Here is a 13,590-nt window from a genome sequence, read left to right on the forward strand (position 1 = left end):
GATTATATAATTGTGGGTGGTTTCTAAATTTTTCATTTCATATATTGTTACCTACTAAATTTTCTATAACAAACATGAATTTTACTTTGGTTAAGAGAGAAACAAAAACATTTTCTAAAATAAAGAAGAACTGGTCACCACTTATAACAGAAGTATTTGTCAATGCAGCAAATGCAAAAAATAAATGTTACAGGCACATTATGGATCTTACCTTCTTTTCCATCCAAAGTGAAAACCCCTTTCCAACAAAACTAAAATAAAATATGATGTTTGTTTTTAATTACTGTACTTTTCTATATCCATCCTATAATGTCAAATATTAAAATCATCTGAGGACAATATTGGAAATACCTGTTTTAAACATAGCAGTGCTGTTCAGTGGACTACAGTCTTGATATTTAATCTGCTACTATAAGTTTATATAATCTTTCAATGTCTCAATTTAATTATTAATAAAAAGGGGACAGGCTGTGAGTCATACTCTGCTCATCGAAGAATATTAGACCAATCAAACCAAAAGGAGGCTTTAATTTCATTTGGTTCTAGTTCCTGCTTTAGAATAGAATTAAAAATAAATATAGAGAAAGAGATGGAGAAAGTGAGTCACCTAATTTACATCTAACATAATGCAAACAAGCATTTCTTTAATAGGTGTTCAGTAGCTGAAGTGCTAAATTGTAGCAACCTAGAAGCAACTTCTTAATGGAAAATCTTAGCGTTTTTAATCTTACCACAGATTTTTTTACCTTGTCAACTCAGAATTCATCTGATTTTGAAAAAGGAAAATCTTTGACTTGGAGACCAAGGTATGCCACAGTACACCTCAAACTAATTAAAGATGAATCTCTTCTGGAACAATAGTACAAAGAAAAAAAGCAAATTATATGTTATAATGCAGACAAAACAGTCATCTACCAAAAGAATATTGCCTTCTTTTAATGATTAGACTAAATCATTCCACGGAAAACTGTTTGGCACATAGTGAAGATAAGAGAATGATAAATATAATACAAAATAATAAAAGGAGATAGATTCTCTATTCAAGCAAACTCATCCTAGTTGCAAGTGAAACTACCACATAACAAGGCACCTCAGAGACCTCAAAATGTCCATGGTGCTTCACGTGAGACCAGGATATACCTTTGCCTGATTAACATTGACACGGTTTCATCTTCAAGAACTGGCTTTTGGTATTATTCCAACTAAAATAAAACAACTGAAACTCTATGTCAAAACAATTTTAGTTGTTAGAAGAAAAGATGTGGTAGGCATTTCATTCACTAAGTATGATTTGCGTAAACATGGGGCTGATGGTTTGTGCTTGACCAAGGCAACTATGAAGCATTTGGGGGTAGAGCGGTAGACTGGAGCACAGCCTATGATGCTGCTTGAGTTTAATTTTTTGGGTAGCTTCCTTTTATCCAGAGACGCCTGTGGCACTGAGAGCCCAAGTGAATTTCTAGAAACTTTTTATATCTTTGGTTTTGAGCCCCTCCCCGCCTGCCAGCACATACTTGGAAAACACACTTGCAAGAAGAATGGTTGCTATGCTCTCTTAATGAAAAGAAACTAAGCAAACCTAATAAGTTATTGCTACCTACCTACACTGAGCCAGCTGCCCAGTGTTGCTCAGGGTCCTTGGATGAAGTCTCTTTCCATGGAGAGATCTACCCAATCTATGACCAGGTTTCCTGGCAGCAATGAGGGGAAATCTTACTTCTCACTTTTTCTAACAGTTGTTTTGCTATGGTGCTGGGTCACTATTGTCCACTAACCTCCTATGAAATCCCTCCTTCAGATTCACCTTCCAGTAGCATCCTTACCTTTATAAATTGGCACGTCACCCTGGGAAGTATCTCTTCATGAGTTATATTTCCTTTTTTCATAATTAAGCTCTGTCTGAATTTCTATTTCAGTCTCCCTCAAATAATTGCACATCCCCCTTTAATCTAAACGATGTTGACATTGACTAGAACTCTGTCTACTAACCCCCCTCCCAGTAAGTTTACCCAATGCCTCACCTCACCTCCATAAGCTCTTCCCATGATATGAAAGACTATGGGACATTTGGGAGGTAATCCCAGTTCTCTGGGGCTATAGCTAGTTTCGTGAACTTTGGCTCATTGGCTCATTCTCCTGAAGGACTGGCACTCGTGTTGCGATGAAAGAACACAGATACATGAGAAATAGAACAACTCTAATAATAACCATGGTTTGCATAGAAAAATCAAGAGTGTAACATTTGACACTAGAAAGCACACGCTTCCCAGTCTGTTCAGATACAACAGTATTATGAGAAAAGGAAGGCAATAAATATAGAGCATATTTTTTAAGAATTTTGCCCATGAATATAAATGATGAGCAAATGAGGGTTATTTAGGGATAGGGGAGCTGAGAAAATTTTGGGTGATGTTTGCATTTATGTTAATGTTTCTTAGTTAAAGGAAATCTGATTATAATATTTATAGCTACCATTTAGTGCATACTCTGTGTCAGGGAGTTCTTTACATATGTTTTTCTTTTTTTAATTTAATTGGCACAATTGTCCTTCCTTATCCCCATTTTATGGGTGAGAAAATCAAGGTTCAGAGAAAGTAAGTAATTTGTCCATTGTCAAACAGCTAGTCAATGAGGCGGCCTTGTTCAATCGGAGGTCTACACACTCTAAAGGTCAAGCATGCAAATGAAGGCAGTGAAGAGGTAAAAGCTAGGGGAGTAAGAAAGAGCTGCAGTTGTTTGAATAAACAGGGTCTCAGAAGAAGCTAGAAAATTTGAATTAAAACATAAGAAAAGAAGGAAAAATATGCCTTGGAAGGTGGAACTGTACTTACTTCTCAGAGACAAGCATGAAAATTAAATGCTTCTATATTAGAAGGTGACATCACAACTAAAGTGGTATTGAATGATCATCAGAAGGTTCCAGTGTGCAGGAGTTTTTCAGGCTAATTACCTGCACCGGATGGAAGCTATAACTTTGTTGAAGAGTAGAATTTGGCACAACAGGTCTGTGTTGGACATTAGCCACCCACTTAGTTACTGATCTTCTATTTAGTTTCACTCACTTCCCAGTCAGCCTCATAGTATAAGCCAGGGCCTATGAGTACTGGACTCCTTAAGTCAATATAATACAGTTTCACATGGTAGTAACAATACTAACCATATGTGGTACAACAACAAATGATTTAGACTGAGATTCAAGAGACCTAACTTGTCGTTGTAGATTTACTAACTAATTTTGTGAGCCTAAGAAATTCACTTAACTTCACTGTGACTCATATTTCCAGTCTGTGTAGGAGGAGATTAATTTATTCAACAAATATTCATTGAGAGAGCCTGCAATGTTGTAGGAACAATTATATGTGCTACAGTGTACTCTATACCCTGCACTCTCCTGGAACTTCCACATCCCAGTAGTAAGTAGCAGAGCCAGAAAATCTCAAAGGAAGTAAATCAATAAAATCTCAGAAAATAACATGTAGACAATAACACAGGGAAGTGTGAGAGAATATGTAGCAAGGGGACAACTTACAGGCTCTTAGCATATCAAGGCAAGAGGTGGTGGTGGCTTTTGGGAAAGAATGTATTCAGGACAGCAAATAAATAACTTTTACTGATGGATTAGACATAGGGTGGTAAAGGTAGTAAGGAATCAAGGATAAGTCATTTCCAACTCCTACACAGATGAAGTTGGCATTTACTGAGCTGAAGAAAAATGGTGAGGATCAGGTTTGGGGTTTGTAAATCAAGAGTTCTGTTAGTTGATTATTAGGCATTGCCCTATGTCATCTCTGAGGTTATGCCAGTTATAATATTATGGGATGCTAAACTGTAATCAGATAGGCCATTTTGAGAGATGAGAGATGATGAGAAATAAATTATATCTATGTCAGTGAGTGACTAAGGTAGGATAGACATAACATCTAAGACATAGAAACTGCGTGTTGGTAAAATTGCCAACTCGGATGTCTACTTCACAGAGTATCAAGATTAACAATAGGAGAGCCCTGGCTAGTTGTGGCTCAGTTGGTTGGAGCATTTTCCCCCATGGGTCACAGGTTTGATTCCCAGTCAGGGCACTTACTGAGGTTACAGGTTCAATTTCGGTCAGGCTGTGTGTGGGAGACAATCGATGGATGTGTCTCTCCCACATCAATGTTTTCCCTCTCCCTTCCTTCCTCCCCCTCTAAAATCAATTCAAAAAAAGAAGACAAAGAAGATTGTAGATCTAGAACCAATGTCATGAGAGACCTAGTACATCACCCTGGAGATTCATATATGAGATGCCGAAGATGGCATCCACATCTGGAAGATGGGAGGGCAAAGATGGCAGAGACCTCTCTCAGCCACGGGTTGGTGCGAGAGGTCTCATTGCCTTTCTCGTAGAATAAATGAGTTCGGAGACTGTAGGAATATACTTGGGTGGGTTCAGTGTGAAACTTGCCATTCTAGTTGGTAAGGGCTGGACTTATCACCTCAGAGGTGTGAAAACAGGTGTGAAAAACATCCCCCCTCCCGACCCCCAATACTTCTAATAAATGCATTCTTTTTCAAACCTTTCACTCGGACAATAACTGATTCTAAAAACCCTATAGTGCTTCCCTGCCTATTCTTCACCTTCTTCAATAGAATTATCTAAAACTCCTGGGGTCAGGAATGCAGGGTCATGATTAAGTTCAGGGAAACAGGGAATGAATTGCTATGGCACGCACTTGCATTTCACTTTGCTACCAGTTAGTATACATGAAAATACTGGTTGGCAGCATCTGCTTTACAAGAAGATACTCCTGACAGGTCGTCAGGCAGCGTGAGGAATATTTCTGCCCCACAAAGGAGCGTCGTTGCTGGAGTCACCACCACTGGCACAGGACAGACAGCAAACGGTTCCTGTTCCCATTGACAACCAGAACCAGAGACAAGTAAGGATCATGGGAAATGTTGCAAGGAAACACATTGTGTAAATTGTAGTGTAATATGCAAATCTAGGCTGTGATTCCTGTGTTCTTATTCAATCATGAGAAATGGCTGTTGGGCCCTAGCCAGTTTGGCTCAGTGGATAGAGCATCAACCTGTGAATCAAAGGGTCCTGGGTTCAATACCGGTCAAGGGCACATACCTCGGTTGTAGGCTCCACCCTGGCCTGCGCCCTGGTTGGGGCGTGTGCAGGGGGCAGCCAGTCGATGTGTTTCTCTCACATCGATGTTTCTGTCTGTCTTTCCCTCTCTCTTCCACTCTCCCTAAAGATCAATGGAAAAATATCCTCGGGTAAGGATTAGCCAAAAAGAAAAGAAAAAAGAAAGAAAGAAAAGAAATGGATGTTGGTAATTAATGGGTGACATTTCTACAGATCCATCATTCCTAAGGCTAGCTCACAAGTGTGCCATCCCAACCACAGCCAGTTTTGAACCTATTAAGCAAAGACTATTGCTAAGAAGAATGGTGGCTTTATATGTGTAGAATGTTACCATAATAGTTTCACTTCAACACTAAATATTTGACATTCAATAGCGCTGAAAAGGTAATGGGTGGTTTTTTCACGCCTTTCTATATTTGGTAAGTGATAGGTCCCACCCAATTGCGTTGCAATTTATTTTAAATGATAGGTTTTTACAAAAAAAACCTCACCTAAACCCTCATCTCATGTATTTCTATCAAATTTAACCTCATTTTTTAATGTACAGAGGCCAATATACCCCCTAAAATTGTCGCCGGGTATACTTATCTTAGCAAATAACGTTCATCTCATAAGTTTATTTTATATCCTTCTTTCCTACCCTGAAAATGCTGGCTTCACTCTTGTTTTCCTCTCCTATTACCATCCATTCTCTGATTCTATTTTTTCTAAGGTCATACATTATGACAGAAAATATGCTATTTAGACGTTTGACCCTTCCATCCTCAATCATGTTTAAAAATGCTTTTTTCTCCTCTTCCTTATGTCAGCAAAGTTAGAATATAAAAAAGACACACATCACAACATATCTATGAAGTAAAACAAATTTCCTATATTTGGCTTTGTTTTAACTAATGTGCTGAACATTTCTAAATGCATGGCCTCCTTAAAAGTTGCCAATGTCACACCAATGTTTAATGTGAGCTTTTCAACAGTAAGGACCCAGTCTCCATCAAGCCTTTAGCACTGTAACGACGAAGGAGCGTCGTTGCTGGAGTCACCACCACTGGCACAGGACAGACAGCAAACGGTTCCTGTTCCCATTGACAACCAGAACCAGAGACAAGTAAGGATCATGGGAAATGTTGGAATTTGCCATGTTCCAGTCGTTGACTCCAAGATGTTGGGTAACCTTTATACACAACAATTCATGTGTACTTGTCTCTGTTTATAAATATGACCAGGTACGTTGTCAGAAGGCCAACACACAGCATCCTGTCTCCATATCTGCATCAATAATTTGACAAATTAAAAGTGTTGTTGATAACTATTTTGAACTTGTTTATTAGACATTTCCTTTATTTGAACAAAAATTCTACTGGAGATTATTAATAAATTCTTCTCCTGCTACTATTATAAATTGCTTTAAAAGACTATAGGTTTTGGGAGGAAATAAGTAATTCATACCCACTCCAAGCACAATCACATTGTTGCCATCTTTTTCAACTTATGACTTCTGGAAGTTAAGCCTACACTCAACTTAGAAAAAAAAGAAAAGACAGGAGCCAGGGAGCCAGAATGCAGTGATCAAGACATTCAGATCAACAGGCTTCCTAAATTCACTGTTCTCCAGGTCGAAGTTAAGATGGAAATTCCACACAAATTCAAAACCTGTTCAAAATAAAAGGACAAAATGAGATGAAACACAAAACTCCACAGCTTTATTTAAGAAGCACTATTTAAGCTATCAAGGACTTCCTGTTGTTCTTGTTTTAAATAATTGTATGGTATCCTTTTGTTCTCGGGCTACTCTATATCCAAATAATCGCATATGTAAATGACTCAATGCAACATTGGATGCCACTGACAGCATAAACAGGACGGTTTTTCCAGAAGCATCATATGTGCAGGCAAAAGTGGCATTAGAAGCTTGTGGTCAGATCAAAAAACCACAACTGTAATTGTTTATTTATTTAGCTCACCATTACTCTGTCCGTTTAAGTTCACATTTTTTTTTTTAAATTTCTAAACATTGCCGAGTTAGCCTTAGAAGAGTGAAAAATGCATGGTTCCCCTAAATGATTAAAGACAAACAACTCAGGCCTGTGCATGCAGCAAGATGCTTTAATATGGAAATTATTTACTTTGCCCTGGCTTATAGTTTTCATTTTGATGCTGCCCTTGAAACTCTATGATAACAGGGCCATTCAGTGGAATTTCTGCATTTTTTTTTTTCTTTAGTTCAGGGCAGCTGGTTTCTTTCCTCTCGAAGCAGAAAGCTGAAGTATATTTATCACTCTCACAGTGACTCAAAACAAACAGGAAGTCTTCATCAGCCGGCTCCTGGGCATAGCTGATATTAGGTACTGGCAGAGAGGAAACAGAGACCTCATTCTGTGGGACTCCAACAGAATGGACACGCAGATGCAGGCGATAATAAAGTTAGGGATGCTCCAAATGACCACCGTGCTCTCCCAAGATTAAGTGCTCCTGCAACGCTCTCCAGTTTTCAGACTGCAAAAATTCCTCCGTTTTCCTTGCCATTGCAGTTTGAAAGAGTAGTTTGAACTGGAGACCACAGGCCTTAGAATCCCTGTGAACCTATGCGCCAAAGGAAACCTGGGCGGGAGCTATTCTGGGAGATTTGGCTTTGATCTGGTTGCTAGGAAAAAGCCCTGCTTTTGTCTGCAAGTATTCTGAATGGCTCCTTCAGTCAGAATGAGGCCTGCAGGTCACTGTCTGAATTAAGTGAAGAGGATTTTTTTTTTAATGCTAAAAATGAAGTTGTCGCTGTGTGCCATAATCAAGCTGGGGAGAGTGAATTAGGCTGCGGAGCTACGACTTAAACTCCAAGGTATACTGTGAAGATCACCGAAGCATGCTTGCAGATCAAATACATGCAAATATTCCTCAGCGGCCCATATGTTCCTGGAGACCTAAGCCTTCGCCGCCTTTTTCAAATAAAACCTGTTTCAGATTCAAAGCCCACTCTCGTTTTTATTAATACAAATGTTTGCTATCAAACTATTTTTTAACCTTATAAACAAATAGAAAGGTCAAAGATTCACATCTAACTTTTTTGTATAACTAAACCAAACTCAGAATGGATGAGACTGCAAAGGGCTGATACTGATTCGAAAATGTTTAGGCAATGCTCTTTGGGAGGTCCTTCCAATATTGTCTTTTTTATTTGTTGACTAATCTCCTTCTTAATGATAATGCTTTTACCTTTGTACAAGGACTTTACAACCATTATCTAATCTTCACAGATCCTGGTGAGGTAGAAAGGGATCAAATCTTATCTCCATTCTACAGATGAGGAAACAGAGATGCAGGGAGGTTGAGAAACAAGCTTACATTGTAAGTGGCAGCATGTTCTGTCCAATTGCAAAAAATTGACCCGAGGCCACAGGCTTTGTTTTTCCAGGAATGGGCTGGATTTTACCCTTGTTACTGAGATGTTCACCAGTCCCCTTCAACACCAGAATTTCCATAGGGGTTGCATTGAATCCCCATACAAACTGTTGGAAACATATGCAGCAACCTGGCCCAAGTGAGGCTCAAGCCTTCATCTTGGAACCATGGCTTCTGGTGCCAATGAACTGAGCCATAGACTGAGAACCTAAGTAGCCCAAAGCAGACTGGCAGCCACCCAGAAAGTTCACTGCTCCCCTTCCAAGTGCTTCTGGCCTAGGAAGGAAATGGCTATTTTCATCAACGTATCTAGTTTTATTCTCCCTCAAGTTTGCAGTGTATCTTGGACCCCAAATCCTAAAATATAAGATATAAATACAAAAATAAAAGAGAGCTAAGAGGTAAACCACATGAATGAAAATTGAACAGCAGTAACAAATATATATAAATAAATGAGTGAAAAGTATCCAGACACTGGGACCTTCAGGACCATAGCATCATTGTGGTTCTGAAGTTGGACTTCACTTGTATTTGTAGCTGTAGGTCTAGATGGTAAAGATAAGTAGAGGTTCAAAGTGAAAGGGATCCCTTTCTATATTAATGTTAGATGTCCTCTCTTCCCTTCCTCCCCTCTCCTCTCCTCTCCTCTCTTCCCCTGTCTCTTTCCTCCTCTCCTTTCTCTCTTTCCTCTTCTCTCTCTCTCTCTCTCTCTCTCTCTCTCTCTCTCTCTCTCTCCCCCCCCATCTCTCTCTCTATCTCCCCCCATCTCTCTCTCTCTCCCCCCCCATCTCTCTCTCTCTCAGCTTTATTGACATATATCCTCTTTTAAAGGAAACAGGGACTTCTCTTCTCTCAAAAAAAGTTACAGGGTGAATGTACGCAAGACTACCCAAGTGTTAGCCTGATGTGACCTGTGTTATCAACCAGGTGGTGGGGATTATCTCAGGAAAACAGGCTGGGGAAGGAAACCTCTAGATGTCAGAGCACCTCTAGACATTTCAGAAGCAGGATGACAGGCCAGCCTATCTTCTGGAATGCGACTTTTCCTGCAGAACACCAGGCAAAAAACTCAGGAAGCCCACACCAGGCATCTCTGCCAAAAGACAAAGCAGAAGTGTTTTCAGGGCTGCATATCCTCTCTTGGTCTACCTGTTTACTTACTTTGCTTTGCAAACTGCAGATCCAACTGTAGGTCTATGAACTGTATATCTCTGAACACTACTAAATGTCCTGACTCTATTCCTGAGAATCACAGGGCCAATCTAGGTTTTTTTTGTTTTTGTTTTTTGGGGTTTTTTTAAAAATATATTTTATTGATTTTTTGCAGAGAGGAAGGGAGAGGAATAGAGAGTTAGAAACATTGATGAGAGAGAAACATCGATCAGCTGCCTCCTGCACACCCCCTTATTGGGGATGTGCCCGTAACCAAGGTACATGCCCTTGACTGGAATCGAACCTGGGACCCTTCAGTCCGTAGGGCGACACTCTATCCACTGAGCCAAACCGGTCAGGGCCCAATCTAGGTTTTAGTATCAAATAAGTGGATTCTGAACTCTCTCAATCCACCACTGCCAGTGTGTTGGGCTCAACTCCGAATGTGGAGAGGGACCAGATTGTTTTCCTGGATCCATGAAATAGCAACAGGTTAGTGGTACCAAGGAGCCAGACTGCACAGTGGTTCTTCACACTCTGCCTAAGTCCAACTCCAAAGACCTCCTACTGAGCAAGACCCCCCTACTGGGCACGCACCACCTCACTTGCTCACTGCTGCCTTGTACAAACCTCCCAGCAACCCAGGAGACTGTGGCATTAGTTTCTCCATGTCACCATGGTTAGATCTAAGCAAAAGCCAAAAATAAATTAGGTAAATGTAGTCAGTTCAGGCACAAATTCAGCAGGTGAATTTATTTCAAATTACTGTTTTGATCCTTCTCATTTAAGATACTCTTTAGAGACATGGAAAAGAACCTTATCATTCTCAAAGAAAAGCAGTATTTGATTTCCATATTTAGTGCATATTTAATCATACAAAAATACTTTATAATCCTTTTTGAAGTTATTATGCATTTATTAGAGGATTATCGATTTCAGTAATGAGAATTTTATTGTTAGTATTGGGTTGACATGAGACATTCTTTTTTTTCCTGGAAATTTCTCTATCGCTTAATTGAGTCACCTTATTCCTTCTGTCCCAATACACAATGGTTCCTGTTATTCTTTGAATTAATTTGGATAAAAGCCTTCTGCAAAAGCCATCTTCCTGGATCCACAGCCTCCTTTCTGAGTATTTGTTAACACATTATACTATACTAATGTGAATCCACCCACCAGAAATTAGACAATCTCTCCTGGTTTTAATATTTTTCAAAGGCTTACAAAGTGCTAATCACTAAAGCAGTGATCGCCAGCCCTGGTTTTGTGATAGCCTGGGGTATCTCCAATTACCCCCTAGATCCTGAAGAAACAACATTCCAAACATTCTTCCAAAGAAAATTAATTATAGTTTTATTTAATTTGAAATATAAATATCTGCCATTGGAGGTAGGAAGTGTGTCACAGTGGGATTTGGTAGGCTGGAGCATTGTAACAATAGCCCATTGAAACTCCTCAAAGCTCAAAATCATTATGCTTTCTCCAAAAAAAAGAAATGCTATTCTTACTCCTACGAACTAACATTCTAACACACACCTTATGACAGGCACAAAAAGGAACTTGGACAAAACCCACTCCAGGACATTTCCTCAAAAAGAATACAAATAAGGTGTGTCACACATTTTCATGAATAAAGTAAACACGATAATATCTAATAACACCATTGCACTATTCTATGTGCCTAAATTACAGTTGTGCTAAGAAATGAGAAAGTCTCTGGAATAGGACCAGGATTGCCTTTTAATTGTCCCTTAGAAAAAGCAAAGAATAAAATCACCTGCAATGGTTTTCTTTCAAGATCATTCACCTTATTTTTAAAATACAAAATCAAAAACATATTGAGACGCATGGGGAGGCTGAGCATACTGTCTCCTTTCCTCAGCCGGGCTCAGCAGCTCCAGCAGGCCCACAGTGCCAGCTTGAGACTGGCAAGGCAACTAGCTTTGCACAAAACAAAACCTTCATTTTTCAGTTCCAATCTGACTCCACTGAGAACATCTGTCTCTCTCTCTCTCCTCACCTTGGCTTTTTGTTTTGTTTTCTGAATCGAGGTCTTTTCTATTTAGGGTTGTTCTTCCTTTATGTGAAATGCCCCCTAAGCAAATGAAAAACAATGACAATTTTATTTTCACATGGAGATTTCTCTCCCAGGGCCATATTCTGTGAATGAATGGCGTGTAGGACACGCGGCTAATAATAAACTCCACCAACTGTGCCAACGCAAGTGTGAGGAAAGCACAGGAAGCGAAGGCTGGCCAGAGGAGTTTCCCCGTACCTGCCATGCTGACTCCTTCCAAGAAAGCTGTGGAGCCGGCTTGCTTATTTACTTGCTTTCTTGCCAGGAAGGTATTCCTTTTAAAAAGTAAACATAAATAGCTCCTACAACCCTTCCTTGCCTTGAAATCACTATTTCTCCTAGAAAATAAACTCCATCTGTTAAGATAGTGGAGAACTACACTGGACAAAACATACCCATATTTGTTGAAGGTGTAATCCTATACCTGCTAGGAAGGGAACTGGGAGCATTTCCCATGCAGATTTAAATGTCGCCATGTAATACTGTCTAAAACCAAACCCATCCAGAGTGACTGCGCATGTCACAAACTTATCTCATCTGACCCCCCAACACTTGTACCAGAGTGTCACTGTCACTGAATTGTCTGGATTCCAAAGAGCATTCTGGCTGAGCTCTCACCCACCCCGTGGATTAACTAACACCATTTTTTTTTTTAATTTCAAATCTCAGGCTTGTTTTTTCCCCTGTAACCTGAAAGCCTTTTAATCCACCTACCAACCATCAATAAACTGGTATGCAAAGAAGAAAGCAACTTGGTAATTGATGAAATAGGGCAAAGTTAGAAATATTATCCACATGACTTATTCCACAAGCTACTTCATTTATTGGATAAAACATAATCTTCTGCCCATTACTCAAGCCATCCTCACTCCCATTCTTTTTATTCATTCTTCATCCATTTAATAATAATTTATTGAGCACCTACCACTTTCAAAGCTCTTTGCTGGGCACTGAGTGTGCAGCACTGGATAAACCAAGCAAGTCCTTTTCTCTTGAGCCAAAATTCATTCCATTATTCTGGGGAGAGATAGACATAGACAGATATTGGTTTAGATAATTTCAGGAAATTAAAAGAACTCTGAAGAAAGTATAATTGGGTAGAGGGATAAAGACTAATTTGAATAAAATATTCTAAATACAAAGACAGTCAACCGCGCCTTAACAAATCAGGTTGGTTGTCCAGGGGAAGGCTAGGATATTTGAGCTAATTTTCTATTGCAAGAGAGACAGCCCTACCCCACAGAAATAAATAAATAAATAAATAAATAAATAAATAAATAAATAAATAAATATAAAAGAGTAAAGATGCCCTACAATGAGAAAGAGCTTTTGAGTCTAAGGAACAGAAGAAAGGCAGGAAGGCTGATGCATAATGAAAGGCAAAATAAAGTTAAGCCTGGAAGTCAGAGGGATTTGGAGGTTGGAATGTGTTCTAAAAGCAGTGGGCAGCTATTGGGGGATATTAAATCAGGAAGTGACTTGATCTGATTGAGGCCTTCAAACAGCACATTGGGTGTCCCACTCTATGGGGAACCTAATAAAAAAAAAAAATCAAACCGCCAAAACTGGTTTGGCTCAGTGGATAGAGTGTCGGCCTGCGGACTGAAGGGTCCCAGGTTCGATTCCGGTCAAGGGCATGTACCTCGGTTGCGGGCACATCCCCAGTAAGAGATGTGCAGAAGGCAGCTGATCGATGTTTCTCTCTCATCGATGTTTCTAACTTTCTATCTCTCTCCCTCCCTCTCTGTAAAAAATCAATAAAATATATTTTAAAAAAATCAAACCAGGGCTGATTCAGGATGTATTTTTGAGTGAGTAGAAGAAAATGGATCAAAAT

At 39.5% G+C, this 13,590-nt stretch overlaps 1 protein-coding gene across 5 annotated transcripts in view; it reads right to left on the reverse strand.

The window, feature by feature from the left end:
* Nucleotides 1-13,590, reverse strand: part of LOC308522433 (uncharacterized protein) — a 118,659-nt gene that overhangs the window by 45,532 nt on the left and 59,537 nt on the right. For 2 of the 5 annotated variants that reach the window (XR_013996243.1, XR_013996244.1), the window contains 2 exons: nt 12,679-12,770; nt 6,433-6,781 (listed from right to left, as the gene is read on the reverse strand). The gene's annotated coding sequence lies outside the window, so the exon portion shown is untranslated. Of the gene's footprint in view, nt 1-6,432; nt 6,782-12,678; nt 12,773-13,590 lie in introns of those variants that run through there. The other 3 variants (XR_013996241.1, XM_081095912.1, XR_013996242.1) reach the window with 2 other exon arrangements.

Source organism: Myotis nattereri (assembly GCF_964212035.1).
Source record: "Myotis nattereri genome assembly, chromosome: 7".
Taxonomy (NCBI): domain Eukaryota; kingdom Metazoa; phylum Chordata; class Mammalia; order Chiroptera; family Vespertilionidae; genus Myotis; species Myotis nattereri.